Below are 19,946 nucleotides of genomic sequence, written 5' to 3'. Positions count from 1 at the left end.
TCCTTTTTATTAGCTGTGTGACTCAAGGCAAATTTTCTTACCTCTCTGAGCTTCAATTTCCTCTTCTATAAAATGGAAGTATTGATTGGTTCTCAAGAGTTGTGCTAAGGATTGAATAAGGGAATGGATGTTAAGCGCTTAGCCCACAGCAAGCACTGGCTAACGGGAGTGGGAAGTTATTATCATCAGCTTCACCAACCACACCCTCGTTCATCCCACCTCGTCTTACTCTAGCAGGAAGTACAGAAGAGATAGCCTCCCAGTGCACACCACTGGCTTTGGATGTGGCCTTGGTCTAGCCAGCATGAACGATGTTATGATGCCGCACACACCCATCAGAGCTTTGGCACAAGCAGGAAGTTGATTTTCCTGTCAAGATTCTCTTCGTTAAAGGAACCGTGATGCATTCTAAAAATTTCAGCAAGAAGAAAAAGTTACAGAAAGAGAGTCATTGAATGCCCCTCCTATCCCAGGCCCTCATGACCCTGAGGGCTCCTGATTCACCTGCTTCCCCTGTTGACCCTCCTGGCCCGGCCAGAAGCCGAGGTACTGGCTCAAAGGGAGATAATGTCATTTGTTGACATTTCCCAGGTGACAACAAAGTCAAGCCCTCTTTTAGGGATCCTAGTCTTTGCATATAATTAGCAGATCAAATTACCCTCAGGGAATCGAGGCTTGACATTCTTCTTTGTCGAGAGGAACCACAGCCTCAGAGAAAGGGGGTGGGGACTGAACCACCTACACTTCTCTGGGCCTTTCTTCATTTGAGGATCTTAAATGGGGCAGCGAAAGAGGAAGGAACCCAGGGGTCCAGGCTCTACTTCTCATTTGCCTTAGAAGTTTATTTCCATGGAGGTGTACTCTGAAAGTTAGTGCATAAACTGAGATCAGCAAATAGAACACTTCCACTTTCCCTGAACGAGGGCCCACTGGGCATCCTACCATTTGTTAAACGGGTGGCTAAAATTTTTTTTTTGTTACGTTTCGAGGAATTTCAAATCTGTTTGGAAGAAAATGCGGAAGAAGGAGGTTCACATAATACTGACAGAGATAGCAATATGATCTAAATCATCACATTAATTATTGATATATAATTACAGCTGTATCTGTATTAATAGGATATAAGATGGTTAATTTCAAGAACTACAGACAGAGCTACTGGTGTGCTTAGGGGTGAAGAGGTGTGAACTGACATCAGGCTGGAGTGACAGGTAAAAGGCTTTAGGGAGGTGGCCAAGGTTGAGACAGCAATTGAATTGCAACGAGATTGAAGGAAATTCCAGGGGAGAGAGTGGGGGGAGGTGGCAGGACGCCAGACTTAAAAGAAGGAAAGTGGAGGCCCGTCTGGGGGACTGAAGTGCGGGACGAGGACAGGAGAGGTGGGAACGGGGAATCAGGTTGGTGAGGTAGGCTGTGCTCTACTTTCTCCATGGGCGGTCAGCTTTAGCCCCCTGTCCCTGCCCAGCCCTACCCTGGGCCTCGAAGAGGGAGATGTTTGCAAAGCCCCCATAAGGCCCCTGCCCTAGCCTCAACGCCAGGCTTGGGAATTTGGTCGCAGATTTGAATTTTATGGTAATGAACCTTCAGGTTGAGATCCTTGCTGCAGAGAATACCTTCCCCTTCCCCTTGCATGTCTAACCACAGGTTGTTTTCTTTTTTTTTTTTTTCCAATAACGGTGTGAGAGATGCCCGTTTGACCATGAAGTACAGAATCAAGAGCAGGAAGGAGAGTAAAAGTGAAAAGTGGGAGAAGAGACACTGGAAGGAGACGGAGAAAAGAATGTATGGGGAATCACTGCCATTAGGGTTCTTGGGAGTTTAATAACTTTTTTTTTAATTTTTTTTCAACGTTTATTTATTTTTGGAACAGAGAGAGACAGAGCATGAACGGGGGAGGGGCAGAGAGAGAGGGAGACACAGAATCGGAAGCAGGCTCCAGGCTCCGAGCCATCAGCCCAGAGCCCGACGCTGGGCTCGAACTCACGGACCGCGAGATCGTGACCTGGCTGAAGTCAGACGCTCGACCAACTGCGCCACCCAGGCGCCCCTTAATAACTTTTTTTTTTAATGTTTTTTGTTTTATTTTTGAGGGAGAGAGAGAGAGACAGAGCATGAGTGGGGGAGGGGCAGAGAGAGAGGGAGACACAACGCTGTCAGCGCAGAGCCCCATGCGGGGCCTGAACTCACAAACCGTGAGATCATGCCCTGAGCCAAAGTTGGCGCTCAACCGACTGAACCACCCAGGCACCCCTGAGAACATTATCTTTAATGTTTATTTTTGAGAGAGAGAGAGAGTTGGAGAGAGAGAGAGGGCATACACTAGTGGGGGAAGGGCAGAGAGAGGTAGACAGAGAATCCAAAGCAGGCTCCTAGCTATCAGCACAAAACCTGATGTGGGTCTTGAATTCAAGAACCGTGAGATCATGACCTGAGCCGAAAGCAGACGCTCAACCTACTGAGCCACCCAGGTGCCTCTGAGAACTTCTAATAAATGTCATTTTACTGCTTTGCACCCTGGGCTTGGCTTGCGGAAGAACACAGAGTGGTAGGTCTGTGAAACCCGTGAACTGACAGGGAGGTGCCCTCCACGAAACTGGGGGCAATTTTATTTATATTAGACTTTTAATTTCCCCGAAGGCATTTTGTCTCACATTTTATGTATATGGATAGCTGCTTAACCTAGGCTTGCAAAATAAACAACCATCATGGGAGCTGATTCTAATTACCTCTTGCCCTTTGGGTACCTTTTTTCTGCCCCCTGTAAATAATGCTTGCACTTTCAGACTTCTCTTTCCCTTCTTCCAGAGATTTTCTTAAGAGTCTGGCAGGATTATTTAAAACAGAGCAAAACGAACAACCAACCCTGGAAAGCAAAGGCATCCATTCAGTTGCCTTTGGCCTTAAAAGTCTTCCCGATGAACCTTCTTTAATTTCCTGGCGAACTTCTTTGCTATCTGGACGTGGTGCTAACAACCAACAGGCAAATGAAAATGTTAGCCCAAGAATTCCCATCACGTGAATGTGTTTGAGTGGCTTTTTTTTTTTTTTTTCATCCTCCGACTTGGATCCCGCTCAAGCCATTCACACTTTTCTTCACGGTAGATGCCTTCCTGAAGTCATACCTGAAACTCAGAAAGAACCGATGTCAGCCCAAGGCAAGTCGTTTCCTCCGTCTGGGTGTCTTTCCCTTCGCTGCAGAGCTGAAATCAGATGAGTTGCTGACATCTGGTGGTTACTAAGCAGAGCGTAAGCTCAGTCTCCGAAGGTCTTCTACCTCCGGTTACAACAAATTCCCCAGCCTCCGATTCTTGGAGGCCGCTTCTTGCTCTCAGAACATTTTGGGGTCCACAGGGGAAGCGAGAACACAGACTGAGACGCAACGGAAACAATCCCCCCAGCCCTGAAAAGATGGGTGTTGGCGGCCAGAACAAGTCTCGGCTTCCCGGAGCATCCAAGACTCCTTGGATTTTCCACAGGGTTCCGCTTTGTCCCAACACACTTGCTGAGCCAGGGAAGGTGAACAGCACAGGGGGCGTCCCTTTTGGGGACTAGTAATGGTTTTGCTGCCGCTGGAAATTTTCCTACTCCCCTTGCCGCTCAAGTATTCTAAAAAGCTCTCGTTTGTTTGGGGGCAGAGAGTGGAAAGCGATTTCTGAAGCACGCTGAATTCTTCTAGTCTTCTGTCTCTCCACTCGGTAAGTGCATCTAGGAGCTGATGGAAGCGCGATGAATGGACCTCAGAGCTTTGCTCGCGTAAGTTTTTTGGACGCCGTCGCCAGAGGACGAGGTGGAACGTTTGCTCTGCACGGGACAAAGGCACCCGCCACTAAGGGTCTCAGAGCCTGTGGTTATGTCAGCCAACTCCAAAACTCGAGACTGGGGCAGAAGGCTTCCCCAGAGCTGCGGGCGGAAAGGAGATTCGTCACTATTCTAAACTGCCATTTGATCTCTTCACAGCTCTTATGACTGACCACGTCGTGCATTTCGCTTCTTAGTTTTCTTGGGTTTTGCCTGCCTCTTCTTGTTTGGCCTTCTCCACTCAACACTCCTGGTCCTCAAACTGGAAAGTCAAATTTGAAAGCGGGGAATGTGGCTCTCCCCTCCGCCATCTGTCTCCCCAGCCCCTGAAACACTGTTGGGTACGTGGTGAAGTCCTCAGATATTTGTTCAAGTAGAAACAAAAAGGCAAACGCTCCTATACTTCCTCCTAAAGTCAAAAGGGAGTCCCTACTTCACCTTTTCCTCTAGAAAGCCCACAGGAAGGTCATGTTCAGGCCAAAACACCTCCAAGGGTCCCCAAAGGGTGACTGGTGTGAGCAGGGATGAAGGTGGCCGTCACCATAAGGCCTTCTGAGTGCTCCAGAGACAGAAATCTTCACGGGCAAGGTTGAGTATATTGCAACATACGTTCTTGGTGCTAAATTGCTCTCTGGGTGTGCATGAGTCTGTGGGGGCTGCGGGAAGCGTGTTGGAAAACTTTCCCTGTGTCTCCAACTAAATGGTTTCCTGAGGAAATGAGAAATGGAGGTGGGGTGGGTGGGAAGGAATGAAAAAATTCCAGTAAGGAAAAAAAAAAAATGACTTTTTTTTTCCCCCTTTGGAATAGGGAGAGTTATTGGCAGATCTGAAATCCCAGGATCTCTTTGTATTAGAAACACAAAGCACTTGAAAAAAAATTTTTTTTTTTTTACTTTAAAAACATGGAGTGTGAGACACTGGAACAAGCACTTAAGAGATAACACTTTTACGCTGAGGGGTTTGGGAAAGCTTGGCCCAGAACCATGGGAAGCCAGGGTTCTGTCCCTCCCCCTCAGCTCAGCCGAGCAGGTCCTTTCTGACAGCCATTAATATGGTTTATGGTTAAATTGCTGGACCCCATGTGGACTGAAAGGGCCTCTTTATCTTTAAACAAACATATGAGGCAGGAGGATCTCTCCCACCCCAGCCTAGACCTATATTTGTGAGACCACACCATGGGTTTTTCCACCCAACCCAGCTATCAATCTTCCCTTGTTTGAGCTTTGAGAGAAAAAAAGAGAAGCATGGGAAGTGGGGGACATAATCAGAAAGGGACTTTGGCTCTATGTTAGCAGAGCGGAACAGAACGAACTCGGTCTGGCTTTTCTTGAAAATGGATGGAAATTTGAGAAAATCAAGGACTCCCGTGGGGACTCTTTTGACTCTCCCTCCACCCAAAACACCACCCCTACCTTCATCGGGCTTCCGGTACCACACAGGCTGGTGCACGGGGTCCCTGCCGACAGCACTAGAGGCCACATCCGAGACCCGGGCTTAGAGTGTTATCAGCAACGACGGTCACGGTGGAACAGAAAGCCTCTGGTAAGTGTCCTGTGCCCACAGCACCGTGCTAGACGGTGTCGGAAAAACTCACAGCCACAACAGAGCTTCTAGTCCGAGAAAAACCTAACGGCCTTCTCAGGGAGCAACGGTATGCTAATGACAAGGTTGTTTTTGCTTTGTTTAATTTTATGTGTATCGTGGGGCCACGTGGTGGTGAAGTTCACAAGTTTTCTGTGTGGGACAAAACCAGGTTAGAACCCTGGTGCTTTGACCCATGAATGTGTGACCCTGAGCAAACGGTACGACTTCCCTGTGCCTCTTTCCTCCTCTGTGGAAGGGGGTGAGCACAGTGACCACGCAGACTTGTTGTAAGGCTGGAATGGAGTCCCATGGGAACCTGCCACGAGGCAAATTCTCGGTAAATGGCTGCCGTTGGGGTTGGGCAGAGACCCAACGGCATCTGGGGAGGACCAGCCGTGTGCAAGACAGCTTTCAGTCCTTGAGACATATTACTCATTTCACCGCACAGGAATCCTGTGTGGTAAGAACTATTCTTATTCTCATTTTATAGATGTGAGGGAACTGAGGCACACTGGCCCGTGATCACACAATTACTAAGCGGCGAACCCAAGTTGTCTGGTTCCGGAGACGTCCTCACAAAGGGAGGTGTGGTTGTTGATCTAAGTAACGGTGCTTTCATTTCTGTTTAAACCACCTGAGTGGGAAGATTTCATTACTACCCTCCTCATCTGCTGACGCCAGGCACTGAACATCCAACATCAACTGAACTCTGTCTCCTTGGACAGGCCCCAGGCTCAGTCTGGACGGCTGACCTCCATGAACATTTACCCTTGCCCTGGCCTCCCAAAAGGGGGACGGTTACATAAAGTAATGCTGACTTACATTCTTGGTCAGGTTGCTTCTGGGTCCCCAGAGCAAACACCGAGGTTCACCAAGAAAGAAGCACAAACTGATGTCCGATTCACTTTTACCCCCCACCCCCACCCCCTACCATTAGCCCAACTTGGCCTCAAATCAGTGGATATTGATTGGTTTGGCCTTACCACCCTTGTTCCCTCAAGGGAAGACTGGCTCTTTAAACACAACCCAGAATGAAACAAAACGAAACACATAGCAACACAAAAGCTTATAATTTCTGATTTTTGTGGGAAAAAAAAATAAGTTTGCAAAAAGTGGCTATAACTACAGAAGAGTTCTTTGAAGAAATTGCTTAATTTTCAAATACTTAAACACTATCAAGTAAGAGAACATTGCCAAATGGGGTTCTGGAGACAAGATTTAATGAACAAGTGATAAAATCTAGTAATTATCCCATTCCATACATATAATATTTACATAGATAAAGTTTGGCTCCTCAAATAATTAAACATCATTCCCTACAAATTTGTTTTGCTAATCGCCTCAGGAGATACCGTTTCAAAATAAAAAATGAAAGTCTGATTTTTTAAATCTAAATTATCCAAATTAGTGGACATCTTACTACTGAAGTTCTGTGGTTATTAGCTAAAAGAAAAAAAAAAAAGAAAAGAAAAATGTTTGCTGGTCTTTTTTTTAAAGGATACTCAACAAAGATACCAACTAAATCTTCTCTGGAGTCATCAGCATGAAACAAACAAAAGCAGCGACTGAGGTTCAGAGTCATTGATGCTGTTGTAATACATGCCCATTCCTTACAATACCCCCAAACCACTACTGTGTAGTTCTCCGAGAGGAGTCAGAAGCCCAAGTTCAAATGTAGAACTACCACTGGATCGCTTGAGGAGAGCCAAAACACCCCTTAACCTATCCAGGCCTCAGTCTCCTCCCTCCTGTAGATGAGGGAACCATCTCCGTAGGTTCTTCAGAGATGGTGATGATGATAATGTGGTGGCAGTGATGGCCGTGACGGAGGTAGCCCCTGCTGTCTAGTGAGTCTTATCATATGCCAAACACTCTTTGAAGCCTTTGACTTACATTAACTCACAATATCTTCCTGAAATGCTGGACCAAGCATCTTTCCCCAAACTCCTGTCCATTGTGCACTCTTGAACAAAAGACACTGTGGCAGACTAAGTTTTCAAAAAGTAGCCTCAACCAGGGGCACCTGGGTGACTTAGTCGGTTGAGCGTCTGACTTCAACTCAGGTCATGATCTCGCAGTTCACGAGTTCAAGCCCCGCGTCGGGCTCTGTGCTGACAGCTCAGAGCCTGGAGCCTGCTTCAGAGCCTGTGTCTCCCTCTCTCTCTGTCTCTCTCTCTCTCTGTCTCTCTTTCTCTCAAAAATAAATAAACATTTAAAAAAAAAAAGTAGCCTCAACCAGTCTTCCATCCTACAGCCCCTTCAAAACAATGTATTGTTGACACTTTTCTCATCGATAAGCGAGGTCTGTGTTTCCTCCACTTGAATCTGGTGGGTTGGTATCTATGGCAGAAGTGACACCATGTGGCTTCCAAGGCCAGGTCATAAAATGCATGACAGGTCCTGCCTGGGCCTCTTTAAGATGCCTACCCTTGAACCCAACCACGAGGCTGTGAGGAAACTCCAGCCGCAAGAAGATACCTTGCGTAAATGCTGCACCTGACATCTCCAGCAGGGCGCCCCGCCAACCACCAATAGTGATCGCCAGTGTGAATGAGGATGTCTGTGATTCTAGCTCCAGCCACTGAGTCACCACTAGCTTTCAGTTCTTCCTAGTGCCGTTCCCGTGCATCATATCTCTGTCCCCGCTATGGGCCCATCGTGAATTCATGATCCATAGACGTAGTAAGCATAATAAAGTAGTAGTGCTCTTGGGAGGACATCTTCACCCCTGACCTCTCCACTCCTCCATGTATCCACCTCTCGGCTGTCCCTCAGCTCTAGAGGACTATATATATACAAGTATATGGCCCAATCTCAGGGCAGGGGGCACAAGCAGGTTGGTAGACGCCTACAAGCCTACTTCTACCAAGGTAGAAGCCCACACCTGCCCTGTGGTGGGCTCAGGGCCATCTGGGCAGGAAATTCCCAAGCAGAGTATGGTCTTGGGATGGGAGACCCCCCTCCTTTGTCCTGTCGGGGGGAAGAACACTGCCAGAGGAGGGCCAGAGCAAGGCCCTCTAGAGCATAGGTCGTAGGGCAGGGGTCTAAAACAGCAGGGCCTTCCCTCGACTGCTTCTTAGAACACAGGAGGCTGTAAAAGACATACCCACTCTGGCGTCTTTACAGAGGAGCATGAGAGGAGGAAGTGTGCAAGGGCTTCTGGAATAACTTTACTCCCCCATCAGACGTTCTATACTCGTGCCCACACCATGCTTGGGAAGGGGATTAGAGTTGGGAAAGGAATTAGAAGGACATTTTTGTAGGCCATCTCTAGAGTCTCTTAGTCTCTTAGCATCCTCTCCCTCCCTCCCTCCCTCCCTCTCTGTCTCTGTCTCTGTCTCAGTCTCTCTCTCTGTGTGTCGGATCTTCCTGTTTTTAACAGAGCACACACTTCCTGTTTTGTTCTCCAATCCAACTTTGCCATCAATAGAGCCAGAAATGATATTTTGATCCCCATCTGCCTCCTCACGCATAATTATCAGTTGGTTAGAACTAAAGAAAGGGGAAGCGCTGGAGACCGATGAACACCCCCAAACCTCTAACATCAAGCAACTCTCAAGAATTCAGGTCTTGAGACCCTCCACACTTGCCCCTTTCACAACTGTGCCTTTCAGAGCCCTGAGGAGACCAGGCAAACTGGCTCATCCTTCCAGGAATGATTGCATCAAATGTGGGGATCGAAGCGAAACCACATCAATGTCTGGATATAGTCCAAATCTGTATTTTCGATATTCTCTAAAATGTGCAGGGGTAAATGATGATGAAAAGACTAGGAAAGGGTAAAATGGGGAGACAAAAAAAAGACTTACAAAGGAGAAAATGGAAATGTATTTCAGGCCTGGGGGCAGGATTAAGGATAGAGAAGCGGAATCTCCAGCACTTAACGTGAGCGGCCTTCGGCAACACTCCTCTGCGCTACTCACAAAGTCAGGAGGCACTGGGGGTACAATGAGCCCCTGGTGTATTCTCTCGGTGAGGGCCAGGGGAGCACAACACAGCTCCACTAAATGGGCAACTTGGCTCACTGTCATCCTTCCTGCCTCCTCCCCCATCACCATTAGACTCGTCCTTCAAAGCAAATTCCACTTGACTTGTTAACTTGTATATGCATAGTAAGTTCCTGTAAGCAGGCATCAGTGAATACGTGCGTGAGCAATTTAGGTGGAAATTCAGCTGCATTACACTTATTAAATCGTCTGGCAGTCTACACACCTAGTTAGGGCTGAACTACATTATTAAGTGACGATAACAATAGGGTCAAGTTATACGTGCTGGCATTAATGGGAGTACTTGTCTTCAATTAGCAAAATAATGTCCCAAGTATGTATGCATGTGGATAAATACACAGTTCACATGGACACGCTTATCTGTAAGACAGGCTGGGCTGTACGCATGAATTTGGGAACCAAGCAACAGGCAATGGAGAAATTACGTTTGCAAAGAGAAATGAAGTTCATTATTCCCCACTGTTTTCCATGACTTGTATTCTGAAAATACCTTCTATTTAGACAAATGTGACCCGGCAGTGGACTTTGCTTAAAGATTATTTTGGTTTTCCAGGAAATTTGTTTAACTAGCTTAGATTCTGAAGGAGGGAGGAAACTGTAAACTCAAAACCAATTAAATGCTGAGCTGTTGAGAAGCCCTGGCTCGCGAAGCTAGAGAAAGTCAGAAAAGTGGGTGAAGGGGAATGCAATAAAGTTCGCTGCCCTCCACTGAGGAGGTTAATAGAAAGGGAGCCAGAACAAAACCAGAAGGCTCCTTCCTAGCAGTGTGACCTTGGACATGTCACCTGACCTCTCCGAGCAACTCTTTCCTCCTTCATAAAATCGTGATAATAAGTCTGCCTTCCCCACATCGACAGGTGGTAGAAAAACGATAAAATCGATGAGGAAGTCTCTTTTTTAAATATAATATGTGTAGTATTAGGCTCCGTGCATAATTTACTGGACTTATAATTTACTTCTCCGTGTATGCTGTGTATGATATTCTCTGCCAGATTATAAATTCCATTCTTATATGAAGCAGCTGTATCACAACAGCACTGGTTTTGCCCATTCTGGTGGGGATATATATTCAAACTAGTACTGATGTTATAAGGACTAGAAATTCAGATATCTACCTTTTCACCCTTGAAACTTCAGGACTGTTAGGGCACAAAGTATGTATGCTACTTAATAGAGGGCAAAGCAACGTATGTCATTGAAATTAAACCTCAAGGGGTTCCAGAACAGCTACTGGTGACATCCTATTTCCCTTACTGGAGATTCCTGGTTCTATGGTGTTGTGGTTCTTCTTTGATCTTCTCTCCCTCTATTTCCTCTTTATTCTTCTCCCCTCCTCTACACTCGTCTTTCCCATCTCCCCCTCTTTCCTTTGGCTCCACAAATGGCCTCCTGGGTTAGAAAGTTACAACCCCGTGCTCTATAACTGTGTTGCTCAGGCCAGTGGCCATGAATCACCGGCAAACTGTTGGCAATACAGAATCTCATCAACTGCCATCCGTCCCACCTGGATCCTAAGTGGTTCGTGTGCACGATGACATTTGGGAAACACTGCTCTAAAATGCGGGCTCCCGCACATATGCACATAGAACCAGGCTTTCGCCAAGCGACTGGCCAAACAATCACTGTGAGCGGATCATCAGGTGATCCTACGGCACCTTTTGCTTCTCTCGTCCTGAATCTCTTTCTGGCGTTTGTTTATTCTGTTCCTCTTCAGCACCTCCTCTGAAGGGCTGGGAATGGCGAATTGAGTGGGAGTCGTTTCAAGGCTATTCTTTTTAGCAAGTTGGGTGAAAAGTTCAGTGAGGAAGGAGTTACAAAGCACATTCTTAGGAGGGTTTTTGATTATGAGTGCAACCCAGATGTTAGCTGCAGTCACCCTGTCACATGAGGTTTGGGTGACATTAGCTCATGCTGACTCCGTAATGTCCCACAGGAAGTGGATGTGCTCCTCAAGACCGTCACGCATTCCTGGGGGTGTCCTTCTCGGGGCCACTCTGGCCTCGGAGCCTGTATCTCTAAGCTCGTGGGCTCCCTCTTCTCTCGTCACCTGCGTCTCTCTGTCCTCCCCCCACCCCCGAGTTGGACATAGAAAGCCTGCTGTGTCCTTGATTTCTCCATTCCCCATCAGTGGGCGTATAAGGCGCTGATGTTCAGGGGCCTTAACTGAAGGTTAGGAAATGGGTGATTCACACCAAGTCCTATAAAATGGCCATTGGACACTTTTGCTTAAGGTCCTTGGCCAGGGCTCCACTCTGTAGGTCCGGTTCCCACCTTGCTGCCCTGTTCACCCTCTTTCCTCTCTACCTCCCTCCCCTCAACTGTGCTCTTCCCTCCCCCCAAATTCCTGTTCCATTTCTGATCCGTGACAGCTTGGCAATTCGAAAAAAATTTTCGTTTTGGAGACACTTGCTAACCCAGACCCTCAAGTTTCCAGATTGTTTTCTTGAACGAAGTTCCTTCCCTACAAAGCCCCCTAGTAACGGCTGCTTAAATTATAATTTTGCCAAGGGTATTAGGCTGTGGTGGTGAGGCTAGACTTTTCTCAGGAGACATGGGCAGTCCTGGGCTGGTGGTATGAATGAGCTCCAGAAACCAGAAAGGTTGGAGGAGAGGGAAGAAGACTCATTAAAAAAAAAAAAAAAAAAAAAAAAGATTCAGTAAAAAACTACACAGAGAACTTACTTCTTACTGACTTTCTGGTCCCCAAGTAAACACATTGAACTGATTCTTCTCTACTCTCCGTGAACGCGTCGACTTACCATAATTAAATCAAATTCCATCCGTTTTCTTCTCGCGGCTCCTGTATCTCATCCACCACAGTCCACGGCTCCTGAAATCTGCATGCCTCCGTAGGGCTGTGGGGCTTTGCACAAATTCCTGAACCATTTTGAACCTCAGGATCGACAACTATAAAATGCAAATAATGTTATTTCGCAAGGTGTTAAATGCTACTTTCCCAGTTCACTCTGCGTTTTGGCTGAGACCCCAGAGCTGTGGACAATAGGTGTTAAGCGGCAACATATTCTAGAGAGAGGCGTCCAACCACGCATGTAGGGAGTTGCTAACCGAGGGGAAAACTGGGTATGGGTCCTGCAGTACAGCATCCCCCACTTGCCTCTAGGTAACCCGAGACCAGAAAACTGATTTGAATGAAACCAGAGAGGATGGATGTTTTTCCCTTCCTGCTCACCTGCACAGAGAAGGAAAGGGGGTTCCCCTCTCAAACCAAGTAAGGAGACGCTGTGGGCGCTAGTGAAGAGTTTGCAGGAGCAAACGGCCTGTGCCGTCTGACTCTTGCCCGAGAAACACCTAAAGCTTCCTCTCTTGGCGAAGCAAGTAAAGAAGGCCATGGAAGGAGCTGTCTGTACCTCCAGCTTCAGTGGTGCCAGGATGCTGGCTTTCCCAGGACCAGGCTTGAGTCACCTCAAAGGAACCTGCCCAGGGTGACTCACCGTGTCCCCGTGCTTGTCCGGAATGGCAGGATGAGGTGGCTCCCACGGAAGGAAGCTGACACGTGCCCTTATATGCAGATGCGTGAGTGTCCCATCGAAGGCAGACTCGCTGCTGAAGGGAGTGGTGTCTCCAGACACCCCACGAAGGTGCCCGAGCAGAACAGCCAGTGGGTGGGTCCCGCATGGAGCCCACCCCGCATTCGCCACCGGTGGAAGGTGCTGCCTTTCTCTTCTACTCTTCCTCGCCTCCCTGGGGAGACCGGACTCAGCCGACGTGAGCGACAAGGGAGGAGAAAGAAAAGAAAGGAGTCATGTCACTCTTTCCTCTGCAGGGAATACAGAGTCTTCTCACCCGCCACCCACCCCACCACAAGATCCTCCTCACTCCCACCACCAGTGCTAGTCCCGGACACGAGGCTGGACCGTAGTTCCCGGCATTACTTCCGGTCAAGCTGGGCTCCGATGCCTGACTTCGGGGCCACAGGATGTAGGTGAGAAAGATAAGGGACACTCCCGTAAAGCGTCGCCATAAAGTCCCCCGCGTGATCCTCCGCTGTTTTCCTTCTCCTCCCCGGGTGGTCAGGGACGGCACAGGTTGAAGACGGCAGAGTCAGAAGTTGGAAGGACCTCGCATCTCCGAGTCAGCGTTCAGAAGTGAACTGCCCTCCCCCCCAGTGGACACAGGTGCCAAAGCTTTCTTAGGCTCAGGAACCAAAATTTCAGGGACTTTGTTTTGATTTGTCTTGTTTCTATTACCAGAGCCTGGCTTGGCCTGCCCTAACAATGCAGCAGACTTCTAGGCCCAGAGCAGGCCTGATCTGGCAGTGCTAGTGAGGGGAGAAGCTTTAAATAAGATGAGATATAAAAGGGTTTTGTCGTTATTGTTGTTGTTTTAAAAAAAATTGTTTGTTTTGAGAGAGAAAGGGAGAGAGAGAGCAGGTGCGAGTGGGGGAGGGGGAGAGAGAGAGAGGGAGAGAGACTCCCAAGCAGGCTCCGCGATGTCAGCACAGAGCCCCACGTGGGGCTCGATCTCACAAACCGTGAGATCATGACCTGAGCAGAGATCAAGAGTCAGACACTTAACCAACTGAGCCACCCGAGATAGCCATCCTCTCAAAACCAGGAAATTGACATCGGTGCATTGCGTTTGTACAGTCCTGGCTCATTTCATCACACATGCAAATCCACACTAATGGCAGCTACCAGGAAAATCAAGACACAGAACCATCATTCCTTGAGCTTAGAGATTTCCCTGGGGTCACCCCTTTGGAGTCACGTCACCGCCCTCACCACCACCCCTCTCCCACCATCCCTAACACCTGACAACCACCAACTTGCTCTCTGTTTCTATACCTGTGTCATTTGGAGACTGTTACAGAAATAGATTCATACATCTTGTGACCTATTGAGATGAGCTTTTTGAAAAATCGGCATGACGCCCTCGAGACCCAGCCACGTTCAGCGTATGAAAAGCCTGTTCCCTTTTCTTGCAGATAGCACATCATGGTGTGGATGCACCACCTCTTGTTTAACCATCCACTTGTTGCAAGACATTTTGGTCATTTCCACAAAGGTAGATAAATCAATAAAGCTGCCCGTGCCCAGGCTTTATGCGCCTGCTTCATTTTTTCCGGGATCAATGGCCGGGAGTGTGATGGCTGAGTTGTATGGTTAAGTATGTCCAGTTTTTTTCTTTGTTTTTTGTTCTTGGTGTGTGTGTGTGTGTGTGTGTGTGTGTAAAGAAACTGCCAAACTACTTTCCAGAGTGGCTGTAACATTTTAAATTCCCACCATTTAGGAGGGATATAGATTCCCCACAGCTTCGCCGGCATTTTGTGGCCTCACTGTGTTTAGTTTGAGTTGTTCCAGTAAGGATGTAGTGAGATCTCATTATGATCTTAATTTTCACTTCCCTGGTGGCTGGCGATGATGAACGTCCCGTCTTCTCATGGTCTCTTTTGTCCTTGTGTATCATCTTTGGTAAAATATTCCTTCACACTGTCCACTTTGTCATTGAATTGTCTGCTTTTTTTTTAAGTGTTGAGTTTTGAGAGTTCTTTATGTACTCTAAATGTGAGTCCATTTTCAGATACGTGGTTTGCAAATACATTCTCCCAGTCTTTAGTCCGTCTTCCGTCTAATTTACCAGTGTTTTTCCTTTTATAGATCATGTTTTGATGTCATGTCTAAAAAACTCTTCCCCAAGCCCTACGTCTCAAGGATTGCCTCCTATGTTTTCTTCCAAAAGTTGTATAATTTTACATCTTATACTAAAGTAAATGAGCCAGGGGCACCTGGGTGGCTCAGTCGGTTGAGCGTCCGACTTCAGCTCAGGTCACGATCTCACGGTTTATGAGTTCAAGCCCCGCATCGGGCTCTGTGCTGACAGCTCAGAGCCTGGAGCCTGCTTCGGATTCTGTGTCTCCCTCTCTCTCTGCCCCTCCCCCACTCATGCTCTGTCTCTCTCTGTCTCAGAAATAAATAAACATCAAAAAAATTACAGTATATGAGCCATCGTGCAATCATTTTTGTACAAGTTGTGACATGTAGGTCAGTTCGGGTCTTGCTTGGGGATGTCCAAATCCTCCAGCCCCATTTGTGGAAAATGGTCTCCTTCCAGTGAATTACTTTTGCACCCTTGTCAAGAATCTATCGGTTGTGCTTGTGTGGGGCTATTTCCGAGATGACAATTTTGTTCCATTGATCTAGGTGCCTATCCTTCTGCCAGGATTGCACAGTCTTGATTGATATTATTTTGTTAATAAGCCAAAATGGCTATCCCAGGCTATGGATCTGCCTAATTTATCATCCAGTAGGAAGGAAAGTGATCCAACAGGGTTTGGAAAGAGTGGCATAAAAAAGTAAATTTTCTTCCTGTTAAAATCTCACCAAGTCCAGCTTGTTTGATAGGCAATTACAATTATCTACCTCTTGGAAGATTGGCTGTGTGTGTGTGTGTGTGTGTGTAGTTATTTAATGCATCATGCATGAGAAGCATTTACTATTGTGTCTGGGTTAAGTCCTCAATTTTGTTGTTTGCCATTAATATTCAATATTATTATTATTACCTTCACCATCCATGCTTTTCTCTGACCCCTTTCTAGGGGTTACACAGAGAAGCTAGCATTTCCATTCCTCAAACACATCTCTCAACTATGCTTAGAAGTTACAAATTGCCTTAAGGAAACAAAAAAATCTTGCTTAGCATCTATTAGCCTTCCTCACCCACCTTGAAGAAAAAGGAAATTTATCTAGACAGGTAATAGACCCCAAGATGGAAGGGCTGAGCAGGCATTCCCTCTCGACCCTCACAGCTACCCACCTGCCTTGTGCTTCTTCAGGTCGGGAGAGCGAGCTGTGCACCCGGACGCCGTGCCCAGGACCTGGCCTCCTGGGTCGATGTGTGGCTTGTTCAAGGGGACCCACAGCAGCCAAGGCTGAGGGCTGCAGGGAAAGAAGTAAAGTCACTCATGTTTTGCAAGCCCTCCTCAGAGCCCTCTCAGCCCTCCAGCACGGATCTCGAGGACCTAGATTGGGAATCCCTGAACCTTAGCCAAACCCACCAAGGCCTGGCTTTGCTCTCCCAGCTGAGGACAGGCCTGGGAGGCCACACCGCTCAATGGGTTAATAAGGATTTCCAGGGCCGGGGAAGTGAGGGCTGCAGCAGCTGGGATGAGGAATGGGAGAATCATTATTTTTAATTTCAGCAAGTCCATGTGTTAATAAAGAGGTTGGATGAGATGTGAGGACGGTGGTGGCTGGGGGTTGGGAGGGGGCGAGAGCAAAGCCCATCACTTCCTAAATGTTTGCTGCTAGGGCAGCCACATCTTTGAAACCAGAGTGGAGAATTCTTCAAGTCTGGTAATAGCAAACACTCTTCATCATGCCCTTCAGTGGCTGCTGACTGCAGACAGCTTTTTTCCCCTTCAACAATAGAAGAGATGGGAAAGAAAAGGCAAGCTTTTGGCCTCGGGTTTTTTTTTTTTTTTTAACCACTGCTCTTTCCCGCTCCAACCTACATCTAAGAGGGAGGGAAACTATCTTTTGTTATCACTCAATCTCCCTTAAATTTAAGAACAGCTGGGGATATTTTTCATGATTCATTAAATTCACATCATTCCAAAGAAATCTTCCTGCCGATTTATCTTTACCTCAGCAGTTGGGGCTCCAGGAGTGTGCAGGCTTCCTGAATGCCGTCAACCTGGGTCCACTGTTTTGGGCTGAGTCTGTGATCTTTCATGCTGGAATATCTTTTTTTTTTTTTTTTTTTTTTTTTTTTTTGAGGGTGAAAGAGAGCAGGAAAGGAATCAGGGTATTGAAATGAATCTTTCCAGTCAATTTTTCCCTTTCTGGAGATAAAGAGAAAGTCGTATGGCAGTCACAGCTAAAGACTAAACCCCAGCTAATGTCCTCAGCAGGGAAGAATAATTAGTAAATTCTCTAATTAGAGTCCTGTTTACATTTCTCTTTTCATAGAGGCTAATCCTTGTGTTTAAAGAAGATATTCTGCCTTGATTAAAACCATTGGCTTTAATCGGAGTCACAGCAGAGTCCATAGTAAATGCAAATATGCTTGTAAGTATCCATTCACTCACTCACTGATTCGTGGAGGCCCTTATATGCCTAGCACCAAATACAAATATGACATGATCCCTACCCCCGTGGGCTAGGGCAAGCACAGCAAACAGGTTTCACCTTCCATGCCAACTGTAATCCACCGGAGAAGGTTTTTTTCTAGAGCATTCGGAGACCATTTCCTGGTTCAAGAGAAAGGACAGCTTTACTGGATAATTGGCATCCATCAAGAGGGCAGGAAGGTGGGGCATCCTGAAGAGGGGGACACCCACCCACCCCCCAGGTCATTTGTTGTACACCCAGGGAGAACGAACACTGCCCGAAGGGCTTTTAAATGCTCTCCTGCAGTCCTCACAAAGCACACAAATGGAAAGCTGGGCATGATCAGACATGGTTGGTGAAGCCCTGGGGCAGCCCATGTCTTCCGCAACCCTGGTCTTTCCTTCTTATCGATGTTCAAGTGACATAAGGGGCCGGGCTAACTCAGCATGTTTACATGAGGACACCTGTAATTCAAAACTCTCCACCACCCTAAGTGCTTGTGCTATATGGGCAGCACAGCACAGATGAGAAGCTCGGGTTCTGGAACCCGTCGTCTGGGCTATACACTGGCTCTGCCTTGCGTAGCTGAGTAAAATTAGGTGAATTACCTAACCTCTCTGTGCCGCAGTTCTCTAAACTGTGAAGTGGGGAGAGAATACCTACGTAATGGATTGTTAGGACTAGTAAAAGAATTCCCATGGTGCCTGGTTTCTAGTAAGTAGCACTGTGGGTGACCATTGGTGCTGTTGAGGACCTGCCGCCCTCCCTCGACACCCTCTCTTTCGGTTTTTCCTAATAGAACTATGTGCAAGTGAAAAGAAAAAGAAAGGAAACCAAAAAACAAAAAACCAAAAACCAAAATGCATTTCTCTGTTTGGAGTTAAAGAGAGTCCCACATCTGAGAGATTCACTGAGGACTCTTCTATAAATACCCAGTGTAACCATATCTGCCTCTTCTGGAACGAAGAACATTAAGCTTGTATTTCAACAAGCTTTCGAGGAACTTGATAGTGCTGATACATTAAGTGATAAGTAAGAAGCCACGGGCACAGTCACTATCCCTGAATAAGCATAAAATTCAAAGCTTAAGGAATTCTGGAAAATTATTGTTTCACTAACATTAATGGGCGAAAACCTGTCCCCTCCACATTGTGCATAGCCTTTCCAGCTGATGGCCGACGAATGCTACATTTGTGACTTCCTTCCAAGTATAGACCTTTGGAGAGGACACTATAGGACTGTTCAAAAAATTTATCAGACTTGGCTTCTGCCCTCAAGGAGCCTGATTGGGGAAGCTCTTAGTACACCCATCAGAAGGAGGAAACTGTTTGCAAAGCCGAGTGTTACCATAGGGCCTCTGATTGCCAAAGGGGCAGAGAGTGAAGAGGGGTCTGGCAGGGCCAGGAAAGTTCAAGAGGACAGTAGGATTTGAGAGCAGATAGGCAACTCATTTGCCTAAGCGGAAGTGTCTAAGTGGAAAAGAAGGAAAAGAAACCGACGGGTAACCTACAAGAGACAGAGTCTTCTCAAACACCTTGTCTCATTTAGTCCCCCCAGAATGCTCTGGGTTGATACTAACTTACCATTTTTATAATGAGAAAATGGAAACTAAGAGCCGGGAGGTCAAAAACTCCTGAGACTTGAACCCAGTTATGGCAGACCCCTACTCATTTCCCACTCCATCTTGCTGTTTCTCTGGAAGCATATAGAACTTGAGAGTATCAGAAATAGAAGGTTTCCGCGATGAAAAGACAACAGCCTCCGGGAAAAAGCTATAGGGGAGGAGATTGGGCATGGTGGATGGAGACTCTCTCAGAGAGGAAAGTGCCAGCTAGAAAACACCCTGTGTGAGGCAGGGAAGGCAAAGAGGGGCAAGATGATAGTTTTTTGGTTGATTTTTGTCTTGTTTCTGAGTATGTGTTTATTTGTACGGAATCTTGTGAGGCTCTATAAGGACTTAATTTTGAAAATTTAATTTTCAAATTTGCCAAATTTAATTTAATTTAATTTCCAAATCCTTTTACTTCTTATCTTCTGTATATGCGTCCAGATTATACAGACAATTCTCCACAATGAGGCCAAGCTACCACATACAGACTGAGAACTTCATTTCCAGCCTTGGAATGGTCTGCCCCACCTAATTCTGTCCAAAGTGGCCCGTTGGAAATGAAGGTGATCAGTTTGGGCTTCTTTGTCCCAAAGATAAGCGAGAGGAGCAAAGAAGGGCAAAGCCATAGTTTACGAGCTCACAAAATGCACCCCAGACCCACTCAATGAAACTCAGAGGCAGAATTCCCTTCCTAAAACGCAAGGCTCTTTGTGTTACTTGCCTGTTTAAAACCCTTTAATAATTTTCCATTTCTTTGAGTTTAAAAGCCAAATTGCTTAGCTACATGATACAGTGATTTGGGACTCAGGCTTTGTGAGGAGACACAACCGCATCTGAATCTTAATCCTACAATTTACTAGCTGTGTTACTTGGGGCAAG

The sequence above is a fragment of the Prionailurus bengalensis genome, chromosome E4 (assembly GCF_016509475.1).
Source record: "Prionailurus bengalensis isolate Pbe53 chromosome E4, Fcat_Pben_1.1_paternal_pri, whole genome shotgun sequence".
Taxonomy (NCBI): Eukaryota; Metazoa; Chordata; class Mammalia; order Carnivora; family Felidae; genus Prionailurus; species Prionailurus bengalensis.
Note: the sequence above shows the minus strand (reverse complement) of the source record.